The following is a 17,831-nucleotide window of genomic DNA, read 5'->3' on the forward strand; positions in this document are numbered from 1 at the left end:
CACTTCACCTCTCTACAAAGGAAAAAGGACTGTAAGCTGTCTAAACTCCTACCTGCCACATGGGGCCACAACCGTGGTACCCCTAACCCACCCAGCAATATCGTCAATCTATCCAACCACACACTCAGCCCAGAAGAAACGTCTGTCCTATCTCGGGGACTCTCTTTTTGCCCTGCCACCCCCACCAACATGATACAGTTCTGCGGCGATCTGGAAGCCTACTTTCGCCGTCTCCGACTCAAAGAATACTTTCAGGACAACACTGAACAGCGCACTGATACACAGTTACCCTCCCACCAACAGCCCAAAAAGAAGAACTCCACATGGACTCCTCCTGAGGGTCGAAATGACAGTCTGGACCTATACATTGAATGCTTCCGCCGACGTGCACAGGCAGAAATTGTGGAAAAACAACATCGCTTGCCTCATAACCTAAGTCGTGCAGAACGCAATGCCATCCACAGCCTCAGAAACCATCCTGACATTATAATCAAAGAGGCTGATAAAGGAGGTGCTGTTGTCATCATGAACAGGTCTGACTACCAAAAGGAGGCCGCCAGACAACTCTCCAACACCAAATTCTACAGGCCACTTCCCTCAGATCCCACTGAGGAATACACTAAGGAACTGAACCATCTACTCAAGACACTCCCTACACTAACACCGGAACAAGTCAACATACCCTTAGAGCCCCGACCAGGGCTATTCTATCTACTGCCCAAAATCCACAAACCTGGAAATCCTGGACGCCCCATCATCTCGGGCATTGGAACTCTCACTGAAGGACTGTCTGGATATGTGGACTCTCTACTCAGACCCTATGCCACCAGCACGCCCAGCTATCTCCGTGACACCACTGATTTCCTGAGGAAACTACAATGCATTGGTGAACTTCCAGAAAACACCATCCTGGCCACCATGGATGTAGAGGCTCTCTACACCAACATCCCACACGCTGATGGAATACAAGCTGTCAGGAACAGTATCCCTGATGATGCCACAGCACAACTGGTTGCTGAGCTCTGTGCCTTCATCCTCAGACACAACTATTTCAAATTTGATGACAATATATATCTCCAGATCAGTGGCACCGCTATGGGCACCCGCATGGCCCCACAATATGCCAATATTTTTATGGCTGACCTGGAACAACGCTTCCTCAGCTCCCGTCCACTCACGCCCCTTCTCTACCTACGCTACATTGATGACATCTTCATCATCTGGACCCATGGGAAGGAGACTCTGGAAAAATTCCACCACGATTTCAACAGCTTCCACCCCACCATCAACCTCAGCCTGGACCAATCTACACGGGAGGTCCACTTCCTAGACACTACGGTGCAAATAATTGATGGTCACATTAACACCACCCTATACCGAAAACCTACCGACCGCTATGCCTACCTTCATGCCTCCAGCTTCCATCCCGGGCACACCACAAGATCCATTGTCTACAGCCAAGCACTGAGGTACAACCGCATCTGCTCTAACCCCACAGACAGAGACCAACACCTACAAAATCTCCACCAAGCATTCTCAAAACTACAGTACCCGCACGAGGAAATAAGGAGACAGATCAACAGAGCCAGACGTGTACCCAGAAGCCTCCTACTGCAAGACAAACCCAAGAAAGAAACCAACAGGACTCCACTGGCCATCACATACAGTCCCCAGCTCAAACCCCTCCAGCGCATCATCAGGGATCTACAACCCATCCTGGAGAATGATCCCACACTTTCACAGGCCTTGGGTGGCAGGCCAGTCCTTGCCCACAGACAACCTGCCAACCTGAAGCATATTCTCACCAGTAACTGCACACCGCACCATAGTAACTCTAGCTCAGGAACCAACCCATGCAACAAACCTCGATGCCAACTCTGCCCACATATCTACACCAGCAACACCATCACAGGACCTAACCAGATCAGCCACACCATCACTGGTTCATTCACCTGCACGTCCACCAATGTAATATATGCCATCATATGCCAGCAGTGCCCCTCTGCTATGTACATCGGCCAAACTGGACAGTCTCTAAGGAAAAGGATAAATGGACACAAATCAGATATTAGGAATGGCAATATACAAAAACCTGTAGGAGAACACTTCAACCTCCCTGGCCACACAATAGCAGATCTTAAGGTGGCCATCCTGCAGCAAAAAAACTTCAGGACCAGACTTCAAAGAGAAACTGCTGAGCTCCAGTTCATCTGCAAATTTGACACCATCAGCTCAGGATTAAACAAAGACTGTGAATGGCTTGCCAATTACAGAACCAGTTTCTCCTCCCTTGGTTTTCACACCTCAACTGCTAGAACAGGGCCCCATCCTCCCTGATTGATCTAACCTCGTTATCTCTAGCTTGCTTCTTGCTTGCATATATTAACCTGCCCCTGGAAATTTCCACCACTTGCATCTGAAGAAGTGGGTATTCACCCACGAAAGCTCATGCTGCAAAACGTCTGTTAGTCTATAAGGTGCCACAGGATTCTTTCTTGCTTAAACCAGTGTAAAACTCTGTAGATGCTCTTAATTTGATTTAAACTTGCCTTACATCAACGTAGTTTAACTCAGCTCCTTATTGAGTTAAGCTAAATCAACATGGGCTTGTCTTCACTAGAGGACAGACTCAGTATTCCTCTTGATTGTTCCTGTTAACTCACCCCCACATCCCTGTCCAGACTGAAAACTCCCACAAGTTGTGTTCTGGCTGTGGCACACAATCAGGCAGCTGCCTTGCTCTCAGGTTTAGTCCAGACTGTGACTTAGCTCGGCTCAGTGTTTGCTAACCTGAGGTGTCCCAGTCAGAACACTGGCCTCAGCCCCCGCCCACCAGTCCATTGTTGCTGGTCCTCCAATCCTTTTCCACAACTCCACACAGCACTTCAGCCTATGTCCTTTCTTGCCATCTACCCATTCTCTGTATGCTGATTGGATGTCACCTCCTTCAGATGCTGCTGCTTGAAGTCCTTGGCCCCACCAATTTAACTTTAAATAGGTTTTTTTAGACCAATTTAAAGTTCACCTGGTACAACTTTTAAATATGGGCAAGGCCATAGATAGCAATTCTTAGCAAGCCGTGTTTCTTCCATAAAACAACATGCGTGGCTCTCTTGGGGCCCCCAAAATTAAAATTCCCAGTTCGGTCACTTATTCACCATGACCCTCACTTTTCAACAAAGCCAAAGTCAGCACACAAAAAAAAGTTTCCAGCTGTGGAAAAAAGTAAGATTTTTTATGTATTGTTTAAAGTATATTTCCATTATGCGTTAAGTTTCTTTTCATGGAAATTCTGAGAGAGCACTTGGGAGACAGTCCAGAAAAGAAAGACAAATTTTGTGTGTTTTCTGGGAATGTGGAAGGCAAGACCCCATGAATCATGATTAGGGCTGTGTGCCATAGGTCCTGGCTGATGTCAGCTCTAGTAGCCTTCTGGCTATTTAGTGCCAGACTCCTAGCTCCCGAAGGTCACATTTTCTTTTAGCAACATTTTGCATTTAATGTCTTCGAAAAGCCTAAATCCCTCTTTAGATGAAATGTATCATCATCTGATAATTAACATGCCAGTTGATAAAAAGTGTTCTAAAATGACTGACGTTCTGTACAAGGAGTTTCAGTTAAATCACACAACACGTGGAGTAGCTTTACAGTCCTTAGCTCTATGTAATAACAGATACAACTTTTAATGATATGCAATGAGCAAAACTATTGTACAACATATTCTGTCAGTCAGCACCCAGAATTCTCCCAGCATTCTGAAGCACCCTGTCCCCGACCAATCAACTTCAGTGATCCCTCAAATGCCTCCTTCCAACCAACTGGCACGCAGGATTATCTCACTATTCTGAAATACATCCTCACCCAGTCAACACTCATGAATCTCCCAGCTTCTGGAAGTCCCTCCCCCTCAGCCAATCAGCATCAACGATCTTTCAGTATGCTGAAGTGCCTCCTTCCAAACAGTCAGCACCTGGGAGTCCCCTAATATTGTGAAGTTTGTATTTTGCTGTGGATAGAGATGACTGAAGCTCCCAGAAACCATGGGGAAATCCACTCGTTCCACAATTAAAAAAACAAAACAAAAACCACAAAAATGTCTACTATTTTTTGTAGGACCTATTGAAACATACTGTTTTATTGCCAGAGCACACTTCTGGCATGCACTGCTGAAAACAGATGGCCAAATTGTAAAGCCACCTGGAATTGCTGTGTGACTTGTGAAAGAGAAAAAAAATGGGGAGGTGAAGACAGGAATAGGCAGTGCAGCTGCCAGACTGGAGGAACTGAACCTTTTTTATTCCTGAGCACTGACTGTTATCTACCTGATTGAAAGAAAGAGGAGCACTCAAGCCACAGAATCCGTAATAATGTAACCACACTGTCCAGAGTATAGTGCCAGGAACAGTAACGTATATAAGAAGATTCCAGGATTGTCACTCCTTCTGTGTGTTACTCTGAAGCCTACAACATCTGTTGAGTCAGTGTGAAATGATGGAAACAGCTACACGCCTAGTTGAGAGCTTTTTGTTCAGAGTATCACCAGGTTCAATTATCACAGGGTTCGCAATCTGTTACAGTCCAAATTTAAGGTCCCAGACATTTTGACTTTACAAATTTACACCCGAACAGTGTACAGCGACAGTAAGGCCCTGTATCTACGCCATGCCAAGAGTCCTAAACCACTCTGATATCAGAGATAGCACAGCCAATCACCACACTTATTCTATAGCTAATTTGCATGCAACAATTTCATTATTTGTATGAGGGAGCATGCACAGATGATGCATTACTTGGTCCCAGCTGTGTGACACCATGGCATTCAACTATTAGTTTATTGTAAGCTAACAGTACGGTTTTCCTGACAGCTCACCCAGATAGTGACCTCATCATGCTTTCATTTTTGGCCCTGGCACATTCCCTTCTCTGAAAGCCCCTCTCTATCTTTAACTCGGTCTCCATTTGTGAAACACACTGACCTACAAATAGCTACACAGATTTCTTCATACCCATGAACTATTGCTATTGATTGCACTTCTGGATGTACCTTGCTCAGGTCTGAATTATCTAATGAAGACTTTTCCCTACCCCCTCCCTCCCAAACACACACACGAATTGCAGTGGGTTCCTAGCTGTTTCTGGGAGCAAATCAAGATGTTGATTGTAATGGTTCAGGGCCTGGTTACCTCAGAGACCACCTCTAATTACACACTCTTATAACAGCTAACATTAGTTGAGATGCTGTTGCTGACAGTGTGTAGATCAGGGGTAGGCAACCTATGGCACGGGTGCCGAAGGCGGCACGCGAGCTGATTTTCAGAGGCACTCACACTGCCCGGGTCCTGGCCACCGGTCTGGGGGGGGGCCTCTGCATTTTAATTTAATTTTAAATGAAGCTTCTTAAATATTTTAAAAGCCTTATTTACTTTACATGCAACAATAGTTTAGTTATATATTATAGACATAGAAAGAGACCTTCTAAAAATGTTAAAATGTATTACTGGCACGCGAAACCTTAAATTAGAGTGAATAAATGAAGATTTGGCACAGCTCTTCTGAAAGGTTGCTGATCCCTGGTGTAGATGTACACTCTTGAGGACTGGAGGCAAGATATTTTTATTGGACATGGGAAGCCCTGGATGTGGTGGAATTCACAGTCTCTGTTCACTGAGTTTGTTGCCCATGGCTCTGAGCCAACTTCCATTAGCATCAGTGGAAAGACTCCCGCTTACTTCAATGGGGGTAGGATAGGGTCCCCTCAGAGAATGGTGTGAGGCATAACCTTTTGGTCAAAGCCTTTGTTGGCCTCAATGGTTTGTCAATGGCAGAGTTTTTCTTATGTTGGGCTGGGACAGTGCAGAGAGGGGATCTCTTTGCATAGGCTATTGTGGGTAGTGTCATTTAATGCATGGGCTGCTTTATACATATGTTGTGCCTAGATACCACGGCTGTGTACATAAAAATCATTTAAATAAATAAATGCTTTACCATCTGTTTCTGCAGATGGCATAACCCCGTTTAATTATTTAATAAATTTCTATTAATCCTGGCAAACAAATTTGTTTTCTATTGTACCAATATCTATGATGAAGCTAAAATTCAGTTTATGTAAAAAAAAATGGATAGACTAAAATTTCCTCATCTAAAAGATGTGGGCAGCTTCTTTTAGCTTTTTTCCTCTCTTTCCCCCTCATTTCCTTTTCTTCCTATTCCTCTAACTTTCCTTTTCTCTTCCTCTGGTGCCCATAGTGTTTCCCTCATTTCTGGTGTTTTTCTCCTAGCTAGAGCTGGTTGAGAAAAGAACATTTTGTTTTGGTGGTTAATTTTCATCTCTTTCTAAATTTCCTGAAAACATTTTTGTTCTTTTAATGGAAAAAAGCAAAAGCCCAAATTGAAACATTTGATTTTTGAAAAATATTTCCAGTGGAAAAGATGGGGTGGGAAATGGAGAGAAAGGGGGGAAAGTGAAAAAACAAAACATTTTGGGGGAGTTGATTTTTCATTTAAAAGATTGACAAATTAAAATGCTCTGGAAAATTCAGAAAGGCATTTTCTAGCGAAAAAGAATGTTGATGGAAACATTTCATCCAGCCCTACCTCTGTCTCTGTCCTTGCTCCTCAACCTTTTAGAGAGAGTAATTTGATCCCCTTTTTCCTAGACTGGAGCAACAGCTCCTTTCCCCAGCTGCTTTGTTGCATCCCTCCCTCATATCATATGTCTGTCCACATATCCCCCTCCACACACACACCTGACTCTCCTCCCTTATGCCTGTTCTGTTCCCTCTCCCACCCTGCTCCTGAAGTGACCTCAGTTGTCTCTCTCCAGGCCACCTAAGTCCCCTGCTCGGGTATGTTTGAGAAACATGGAATTCAGAGTGAATGCCCAAAGCAGGAGGCCGTCACTGGGAAGTACTGTGAGGTGAACAGATTATCTCAGCGTTACACAGATCTCTATTTATGTGCAGCATCTTAATCTTTAGCTTCTGTTTATTTAAAGTGTGTTGATGAGACAGAGCTCTGACAAGGCTGAAGTTGAGTTTCCATTCCTCTGGAAACGTTTAACTCCTAGAACACCAAGGGCCTCTGTAAAATGCATTGAGGAACTCAGAGGGGTCTAAACATCCTCCTGACTCTGTCTTTTCCTCTCTATCTCCTCCAACTTCTGACTCCTCTCTCTTACAATACACAAGAACTCTTCCTAGCCCTCCCACCCTACAACATCCTCAATAGTAGAGCTGGTGTGGAAATTTTTGACAAGTCATTTTCCCACCAAAACACACTGATTTGTTGACACAGAAACTGTTCACAGGAAAGGGTCAGTTTCAACTAATTTCTTGACTTGAAAAGATGTTGGGAAAGAAGTTCTGAAATGATCAAAACCTCCTGTTCAAATGGTTTCCCCATTCAAAATGAATGTTTGTTTAGAAATCTAGGCTAAATAAAGTGAAATAAATAATAGAAAACTAAACAAAATGTTTTGAAAATGTCAATGAAATGTTTTGATTGATCAAAACTGAATTTATTTTTTTTGGTTTGTCAGTTTGCAAAAATTTCTGAGATTTTGACTTTTTGTCCTGATTCAGAAGGAGAATTCTTCTAAATCTAAAATATTTTCCCAAGACAGAAAAACTATTTCCTGTCCAGCTCTACTCAATATCCCTGTATTGCCAACCCCAAGTCTTCTAAAATCATGAGCCAGCCTGCTCCCCCAACCCAAATAATGATTTTTAAGCCAGATAATAAATGTTTGATTCTTTTCATTTACTGTCAGGTTTCTGAGCCTTTAAGCTTCACTCAGGTCATATTTTCAGGCTTTTCTCTGCAACCATGAGGATTAGACACTTGCTCTTTAATAAATGAAAGCTGAGATGCTCACATAAATCACTTGCCTCCAGGAGCTGGGGCTTTAAGAAGACATCAAATATTGCAATACGCATGATAAGAAAATCATGAATTGGGAACAGTGATATCCAGCATACTTACTCCTTACCTCTGCTGCCACTCAGTCATCCGCCCTTGTTGTCAACTATCTTTCTTGACCCCACCCTCACAATTTAGGCCCCCAGCTGTGGGATTCACCATGAGCATATATCAGTGTGAGGTGGAAGGGTTTCTGGCACCAGGGAAGCTGAGTGGATCAGGACTCCTTCTAGAGGAAGATCCCACACAAGCCCCTCATCCTAGCTGCCAGAAACTTTGCTCAATATGCAGACTAGTGCTGACTATCTTAGCCAGCTGCCAAACCCTAATGCCCCCAACTTCCAGGTGTCCTTTGCCTGACGCTGCTCAGCATTCTAAGAGTTAAAAAGTTTCTCTTGAGTTTTATTCCCATTTTATCTGCATAACTCCCTCCCACATTCCCATCCCCATGGGATTTTATAACCTCCAAGTCCTATTTTGGCTGGTGATGTCAGAGGCAGAGCTGTTACCATGGAGAGGAGAGGGACAGACTCCACTGAGACGGACACAAACATAGCCTAAAACTAAAACAAACTTCTGATTCATCAGCCAAATTGTGTGTCATTGTTAACGGATTGCAAAAGGGTCATCAATAATTTCCCAGATGGATGTGCATGGTGGGAGAGAAGTACATTAAAGCCTAATATAAGACTCTGGATAACATTTACGTAAGAAGGTTCCAGAACATGTATTACAAATTAATCTGTGGAATGAAGTCAGAGGGCCATCTCATGAATGGCCATAGATGAGAGCATATTGAAACCAAGCTGTGCAGATGTGGCTCTTCTCAGAGAGCAAACAGGATTACTCACTGGTACCAAAAAGGATGGCTCCCATACTGCAAACAAAATGATATTCAAGGACCGTATGTATACACTACAGCAACAATAATATGGTGCATAGACACCATAAGGAAGACCTTTCATGGCTCCGTTAGAGCAAATGAGATGGTGCATAGAGCCCATAAGGAGCCCAAAAGCAGTAATTAAATACCAATTATTTCTGTATTGGCAGATGAAATTCAGCAAAGTAATTCACATTGGAAAAAAACATCCCAACTGTATGTACAAAAATGATGGGGTCTAAATTAGCTATTACTGCTTAAGAAAGACCTTTGAGTCATCATGGACAGTCCTCTGAAAACATTTGCTCAAAGTGCCCCAGTGGTCAAAAAAGCTACAGAATGTGAGGAACCATTAGGAAAGGGACAGATGATGAGGCAGAAAATATCATAATGCCACTATATCAATCCATGGTATGCCCACACTTTGGATACTGTGTGCAGTTCTGGTTGCCCCATCTCAAAAAAAGATCTATTAGAATTGGCAAAGGTGCAGAAAAGGGCAATGAAAATGATTAGGGGTATGGAACAGCTTCTCCATGAGGAAAGATCGCAAAGACTGGGATTGTTTATCCTAGAAAAGAGACCACTGAGTGGAGATATGATAGAGGTTGATAAAAGCATGACTGGGGTGGAGAAACTGAAAATAGGGAAGTGTTATTTACTCCTTCACATAACACAAGAAGCAGGGGTCACCCAATGAAATTAGTAGGCAGCAGGTTTAAAACAAAAGGAAGTACTTGCCTGCAACCCAGTCTCCTGACAATCTGGCCTAGCGGCTGGAGCAGGAATCAGGCCTAGTAATCAGAGCAAAGATCAGAACTGGAGTCAGAGTCCAAATGACAGAGCCAAGGATCAAGACAGAGTCAGAGCAAGGAATCAAAGCTGAGGGTCAGAACTGGATTACCTGGAGACAAGGAAGGCAGGAGCAAGGCTGGGCCAGAACTGGAACAAGGCTTGGTGCAGGGCAGGGTCCAGGTTGGAGAAGTGCAGGAGCAGTGAGGCCAGCATAGGGAGGCAGCAAATGCACAGGCATGTGTGCTGAGCAGCTGCTGATCCACTGCAGCTGATGGACTTATGAACAAGCCACTTCATTGCCTTAGCCAATCAGGTGGTTCTGCTATGGCCCAGCTGTGCTCTTTGGCTGCTTGGTGACTAGGCAGGCACAACTATAGATCCTCATTCCTGACAGTACTTTGCCTCGGTCTTTAATGAGGCTAATGAAGGGCTAAGGAATAGTGGTAGAGGGACTGACGGGAATGAAGATATGGGGGTAGACATTACGGTATCTGAGGTAGAAGCCAAACTTAAACAGCTTAACGGAAGTAAATCAGGGGGCCCGGATAATCTTCATCCTAGAATATTAAGGGAATTGGCGAGTGAAATTGCAAGCCCGTTAGCGATGATTTTTAATAAATCTCTAAACTCGGGGGTTGTACCGTTTGACTGGAGATTAGCTAATATAGTTCCTATCTTCAAGAAGGGGAAAAAAAGTGACCCGGGTAACTACAGGCCTGTTAGTTTAACATCTGTAGTATGCAAAGTCATGGAAAAAATTTTAAAGGAGAGAGTGGTTACGGACCTTGAGGCCGATGGCAACTGGGACAAATTACAGCATGGTTTTACAAAAGGTAGATTGTGCCAAACCAACCTGATCTCCTTCTTTGAGAAAGTAACAGATTTTTTAGACAAGGGAAATGCGGTGGATCTAATATATCTTGATTTCAGTAAGGCGTTTGATACGGTACCGCATGAGGAATTACTGGTTAAATTGGAAAAGATGGGGATCGAAATGAAAATCCAGAGGTGGATAAGGAGCTGGTTAAAGGGGAGACTGCAGAGGGTCATATTGAAGGGTGATGTGTCGGGTTGGAGGGGGGTTACCAGTGGAGTTCCTCAAGGTTCGGTTTTGGGTCCGATTTTATTTAATCTATTTATCGCTGACCTAGGAACCAAAAGTAGGAGTGGGCTGATAAAGTTTGCGGATGACACCAAGTTGGGAGGTATTGCCAATTCGGAAAAGGATTGGGATATCCTCCAGGGAGATTTGGATGACTTTGTAAACTGGAGTATTAGTAACAGGATGAAATTCAATAATGAGAAGTGTAAGGTTATGCATTTAGGGATGACTAACAAGAATTTTAGTTATAAGCTGGGGACGCACCAGTTGGAAGTAACGGAGGAGGAGAAGGACCTAGGAGTCCTGGTTGATCGTAGGATGACTATGAGTAGGCAATGTGATGTGGCCGTTAAAAAAGCTAATGCGGTCTTGGGATGCATTAGGCGAGGTATTTCTAGTAGAGATAAGGAGGTGCTAGTCCTGTTATATAAGGCGTTGGTGAGACCTCATTTGGAGTATTGTGTGCAGTTTTGGTCTCCCATGTTTAAGAAGGATGAATTCAAACTGGAACGGGTACAAAGAAGGGCCACTAGAATGATCCGAGGAATGGAAAGCCTGTCGTATGAAAGGAGACTTGAGGAGCTCGGTTTGTTTTCCTTAACCAAAAGAAGGATAAGAGGAGATATGATTGCACTCTTTAAATATATCAGAGGGATAAATACCAGGGAAGGAGAGGAATTATTTCAGCTCAGTGCTAATGTGGACACGAGGACAAACAGATATAAATTGTCAGTCAGGAAATTTAGGCTTGAAATTAGACGAAGGTTTCTAACCATCAGAGGAGTGCAATTCTGGAACAGCCTACCGAGGGAAACAGTGGGGGCGAAGGACCTCCATGACTTTAAGATTAAGCTGGATAAGTTTATGGAGGGGATGGTATGATAGGATAACGGGTTTAGTCAATAGGTCAATAACGTGCCACACTGGTAATTAGTACAAAGGGTCAATGTTGGGATATTGTTAGCCTTTTCCAGAGGGTCTGGCTGGAGAGTCTTGCCCACATGCTCAGGGTTCAGCTGATCGCCATATTTGGGGTCGGGAAGGAATTTTCCTCCAGGGTAGATTGGCAGTGGCCCTGGAGGTTTTTCGCCTTCCTCCGAAGCATGGGGCAGGGATCGCTTGCTGGTGGATTATCTGCTACTTGAAGTCTTTAAATCATGATTTGGAGCATTCAACAGCAGAGTCAAGGGAGAGAATTAGTTCAGGAGTGGGTGGATCGGCTTATGTGGCCTGCATCTTGCAGGAGGTCAGACTAGATGATCATAATGGTCCCTTCTGATCTTGAATTCTATGATTCTGTGTGAAGAAGTATCATAACACACAGTCAACCTGTGGAATTCATTGCCATAGGATGTTGTGAAGGCCAAAAGTATAACTGGTTCCAAAATGAATTAAGTAAGTTCATGTAGGATAGACCTATCAGTGGCTATTAGCCAAGATGGTCAGGGACACAACCCCATGCTCCAGGTGTCCCTAAACCTGTGACTGCCAGAAGCATCTGGCAGTGGCCTCTGTCAGAGACAGGATATTGGGCTAGATGGACCATTGGTCTGACCCTGTATGTCCATTCTTATATTTCTTTCTACAGCTATATTATCTACAATGTTTAATTTATAATTTTTTTTTAAGATAGAGAAAAAACACCTCCAACGGACCATTCCACCACTAGCAAATTCCCTTTCTCAACAACTGCCCTGCTCCATCACTCAGCACTGGGGAATCCAGGATGCTCTTTGGTTGTTGTTGTTGAGGTCACATGATTTATTATTAGATTTTAAGTACTTTACAACATTACTCTAGAAATAAAAACATCACGGGGTTTTGTGTTTATTGTCTTCCAGGGATTCTGCATCAATATTTATCAATTTACAAGTAAAAATGATTATTTATTTATTTTTGTTAACTACAAGCCTGGCAAACTCAACCTGGTTCTGTCTAGCTCATGTATCATCACCAGTAATAAGGATTCCACAACTGAAACTTAGTTCACAATTCTGACACTAGCACAATAGAATCCAAACTGTTCTCTCATATCTGTGTTAGCTCTCCATGACTAACAGGGCTAAAAATTAATAAAAACCAACAAAACAAAATCTTGGCCAAGATTTTCAAAAAAATAGATGCATAAAATTGGGCTCCTAAATAAGTAGCCTAATTTTCAAAAGTGCTGGGTACTCAGCAGTTTCCCTGACTTCAGCATAGTTTTAGGAGCTTAAAGTTAAGTGCCTATATTTGAAGATCTTGATTTATTTTTGTCACTGAAGTCAGCAGATATACTTGTATACACATGGGGAACAGATCTGTTTGTCCTTTCCTAGATTCACTTTTCTGATTATAACTGCACTTTAACAGATTGCTTATTGTATGTTGTTCCAATTATTAATCCTTCTCATGCCCTACAGGTGTGTAAGATCACATCCAACAATGCACCTGCCCTCCATCCCCACATATGGCTGTGCTGGGTATATTGCACATGCTGCAGTCAGTCTCATGGACTCAGAGTGACCAAAGCACACCAGCAAAGAGCTGACAGCAATGCATGGAACTTGCTGTGGTGTAGTTTAAAAACAACATGTGTTTATTTAATATGCCATAACAATCTTATTCAGTCAGTGAAGTAGGGAACCTTCATTTAAAGGGTCACTTGTAATATTAGCCAGGCTTCTCTTGCTGCAATGGGACAATTTGAATGACTCCTTTCCTCAAAGCTCCTCTTAAGTACAGAGGGCAAGTTCTTGTAATCCACCCTAAACCAGCAAGGCCTGCTGCAGCAAGAGAGGGGCTTGGTAAGAAGCATTTCCCACTACAATACGATGAAAAACCTGGACTTCTCATGGTGACACAGCAAGAAGAAATATCTTGCTCTGTTTTTGTTCTGTAACGGGCGTGAGAATTTTAATATAAATAGATTTATAAACCAATGTTAGCTCTGGAGTCAGACAGTACCAGGGCTAACACACAACAATGGCCCTACCACAACACTGCGGTTCTAAAAGATAAGGGTATATTTCTCACCCTTGTTTTTCTTCCTCTTTCCCTTCTTCCTCCCCCTGCCCACCCTACATCTGGGGATAAGTGCAAAGGGAGTTGTACTGAGGAGTGTTTTTCATTAAGCGATATCCATTTGTTTAACTGAGGGAACTCAGAGAAGCAGGAATAAACATTCCACCCGAAGCACCAATGTAAATATTTAAGTCTGGGAGTTCATGACCAAACTACATTCTGGACTCAGCGAAGAGTTAGATAACCAGGTGGAGAGCACCCTGAAGCTTCTTGGGGGATACTTTTAGAAAAACACCCCACAAGAAATGTTTTGATCTCTTGGCACTGCTATGGGGTAGTTCACACCATTGAAGTCCTGGGCTGTCAGACACAAGACAAGCTACAAGGAAGCTCAGAGTCTCAGAGCTCCAGGGTGTGCACTGGCAAAGTGCTGCTATTAAGAAGCTCACTGCTAGAGCTGGTTGAAACTTTTTGTTCAAAACATTTATGGCTGAAAAATGGCTTTTTTGTCAGAATGGAAATTTCGACAGGAACTATCCATTGGCAGGGACAGTTTGGGGAGGGTTGTCAAAAATCTGAAAAAACAAAGATGGGAAAGTTTTCATTCTTTGTTCCCCAAAAAATCTCCCCCAAAAGGCGAGGATTTTTTTTTTGACAAAAAGGCAAAAACATTTGAAGTAAAATTTTAACAACAATTTTAGTTTGTATGTTTTGCTGAAGCTTTTCATGGGAACAAAAGCCACTTCCTGACCAGTGACTCTCAGCACTGAATTCCCTGCTGGCATTGATGCTCCTAGAGCCCCTACAACTTGGCTTCCATCCTCTCCATTCCACTGAACCCCTCACCATGGGTACCAGTTACCACCTCAAGGCCTCTTCACTATTCTCATCCTTCTCACTCTACTTGGGTGAGGTGCTTCAGTCGAGAAACCCGCCACTTTCTTGGCTGTAGAGACTGGTTTTCTTCCGCCCTCTCCAACCACTCCCTCACTGTCTCCTTTTGTGGATCTTCTTGCTCTGCCCTCTCGTTATGTCTGGGCTCCTTTGGTGGGACTCACTCACCCTTGGAGCACTCTTTGCGTCGGTGCAGGATGTTGCCGCTATCTTCGGTTCCAGAACATTCTGCAGGCTGTCTGCCTCTGGCCCCAGATCTTCTGTGACTCAGCTCTTTGGCCAAGTCACCCAAGTTCAGACCCCTTCTGGGATATCATAAGCAAGTGTAAATGAAACTGAATAATTCTTCTGCCCTCTTGGACTACTGAAGTCTTCTCTGCTTATAAACCCAATCTCAGGGCTCCCTCACCCAGGAGCCTCCTCTGCTCCCTGTAAGTGTCCCTCCATAGAACACTGCCTTGTTCACTGTCTCTCCCTAAATCATGCTCCCTTTTTCTAGGCCCCACCACAGGGCCTAATCCTGTCCTGTAGCCTTCCTTAGCCTATCTACTCCAAGCCTTTCCCAGAGAGAGGGAGGGTCTTCCCTTCTCAACAGAGTGCCTTCCGTCTACTTAAAGGCCTAGATCCGCCTCTTCTTGCCAGGAGGCAATTAGTTAATCAGCCCCCTGCGCTCCCCAGGTGTGGAGCATGACTAATAGGGGTTTTATCCCTTACCTTGCAGCTGTGATAGGGGTTAAACCCTGACACTGTCCCACAAGGGTCTGTACTCTGCCCACCCTCCTGCTCCTCAACACAAATACTCGGTCACTGGGCAACCTCATCCATTCTCATGGCTTTAATTACCATCCTTCACCAATGTCTCTCACATTTGTCTCTCCAACCCTGACTCCTCCCCTTCGCCTCCGGTATGCATTTCCGGCTGCATCTCTCATATCTCCTCCTAGACAACCCACTGCAACCTATCAATTATTTATTATGTAATTATTATTATTGCCACCATGGCTAGGAGAACCCCATTGTGCCAGGTGCTGTACAAACACAGAACAAAAAGACAGTCCCTGCCCCAAGGAGCTGACAATTCAAGTATAGGAGAAGAGACAACAGATGGATACAGACAGATGGGGGAGTACAGTGAGACAGTATTGGTCAGAACTACAAGCTGTGGTCTCAGCACACCAGCAGCCTAACTGTTGTCAAGTTTTTTGGTAGGCAAAGCAGAGTTTGGAGGAGGGGTTTGATGGAGGATAATGAGGCAGCTCTGTGAATGTTTGCAGGGAGCTACTCCTGTGTGTGTGTTTGGGGGAGAGGGGCAGCATGGGAGAAAGCACGAAGGTGCTTGTTTGACAATATGAGTGGGCAGTGGAGGCTGGTATCATGGACTGATTAGAAGTGGAAATTGACATTTCGGTAGTGAATGAGAGCTGATATAGAGGGTGAGGATAGACTGTGAAGGGTCTTGAAAGTGAAGACAAGCAGCTTAAGCAAAAACTGAGCTCCTCATCATTCCTCCCGAATCTTCGCCTCCGCCGTTGTCTGGAACTGTCAACTATGCCGCCATTCTCCCTGTCCCATCAGCTCCAAACCCTGGTGTCATCTTCAACTCCTCTCTCTCTTTATCTCCTCCCACATAGATTCTATATTTAAACCCTTCCAGTTTCAGCTCACCAGAATCTCAGACTGGGGTGTCAAAAACCCAGTCTGTGGGTTGGATCCAACCTGTTTCACATAATGATCTGGTCCCCGTGACAGATTCCGCTTCTGCAAAACCTAATTTTCATTTTAAAGGGAGGTGTGTGGAGCCCTTCTGCCAGGTGCCAATGGACTCAACTAGGGCAGGGTACAGTCGGTGCAGTGGTGCTTTTCTAAAATAAACTGAAAGATGTCTCAAGCCCCACCTAGAGCCGTGCCCTGTCTGCTTCTGGCTCTGGGAAATTAAAATTCAACTTCCCTGGTCGTCATTGCAGGCGGCTCTTCCCCACTTGCTGGCACTCAGGAGTGCTTGGGAACATGGAACCACAAGTACTTTTTATCTGTAGGGGACAGGGGTGGCTCTAGACATTTCACCACCCCAAGCAGGGCGGCATGCCGTGGGGGGCACTCTGCCGGCCGCCGGGAGGGCGGCAGGCGGCTCCGGTGGACCTCCCGCAGGTGTGCCTGCGGAGGGTCTGCTGGTCCCGCAGCTTTGGTGGACCTCCCACAGGGATGCCTGTGGGAGGTCCACCGGAGCCGCCTGCCGCCCTCCCAGCGGCCGGCAGAGTGCCCCCTGCGGCATGCCGCCCCAAGCACGCGCTTGGCGTGCTGGGGCCTGGAGCCGCCCCTGGTAGGGGAGAAGGAAAAAATCCAAACAAAGAAACCCTATGTATGTATGTGTGTACACCCAATCGGTGCGTCAGGAGTTTGGTTAGCCCCACAGTTCCAATGTATTAATTACCTGGCTTGTTGGGTCCAGAACTTTTAGCCACATAGCAAGCCCCATCCCTCTAAAACCGCAGTCACAGGTCCAATTAGATGCAGGAGTAGCAAGGGCTATCAGGGGATTGGCTCTCTTTCACCAGCTGCTCCAGACCAGAGAAGGCCAGATCATTACGCCATACCACCTGGTCCAGCTCTATGACATCAGCTCTATTGTGGTGGGTCTGGTAGGTCTTAGATGCAATCATCTCTACAATGATGCCTGTTGAAACTCTGTGGCCTCACCTGTGCATTGCTGCCACCGGTCCAGTTGGGCCTCCCTGCAGAGAATCATAGTCATCTAGTTCAGGCCCATATGCTGAGGCAGAACCAATACCGAGCCACCATGGTCCAGGCAGGCTCTGCAGCAAAGCCAGCTCTGCACTCGTCTCTGAACTTCAGCTTGGTCCAGTCCTGCAGAACCATTCCACACAGGAATCAAAATCTTCAAGTCCAGTCCTACAGAACCCAGAGCAGTACAGGCCCCTGGGACTGAGGACCTGCAGTAGAGCCTCTGATTTCTATAGCAAAACCTTCCGCCATCTCCGGATGAATTGAACCCTGTTCCCAAACAAGGGCCTGCTGCACATTTCCTGTTCCCTTTCAGGAGTACGATTACCATAACAATCAATTTATATGGAGGCCGAACAGGGGCATTCCAGCCAAATCAGCAAAACACAGTATGTGGAATTATGGGTAAGTAACAATATATGTTATGGAAATGACATTGGCCTAACAGGATTTTCCTCTTTTTCTCTATAGAGGGAGTTCTATTTCCCTGAACTT

At 44.8% G+C, this 17,831-nt stretch overlaps 1 protein-coding gene across 1 annotated transcript in view; it reads right to left on the reverse strand.

The window, feature by feature from the left end:
- Positions 1-17,154, reverse strand: part of RASD2 (RASD family member 2) — a 74,895-nt gene extending 57,741 nt beyond the window's left edge. Inside the window, exon 1 of the mRNA XM_045019842.1 lies at positions 17,026-17,154. The gene's annotated coding sequence lies outside the window, so the exon portion shown is untranslated. The remainder of the gene's footprint in view (positions 1-17,025) is intronic.
- Positions 17,155-17,831: the final 677 nt, after the last annotated feature.

Source organism: Mauremys mutica, chromosome 1 (assembly GCF_020497125.1).
Source record: "Mauremys mutica isolate MM-2020 ecotype Southern chromosome 1, ASM2049712v1, whole genome shotgun sequence".
Taxonomy (NCBI): Eukaryota; Metazoa; Chordata; order Testudines; family Geoemydidae; genus Mauremys; species Mauremys mutica.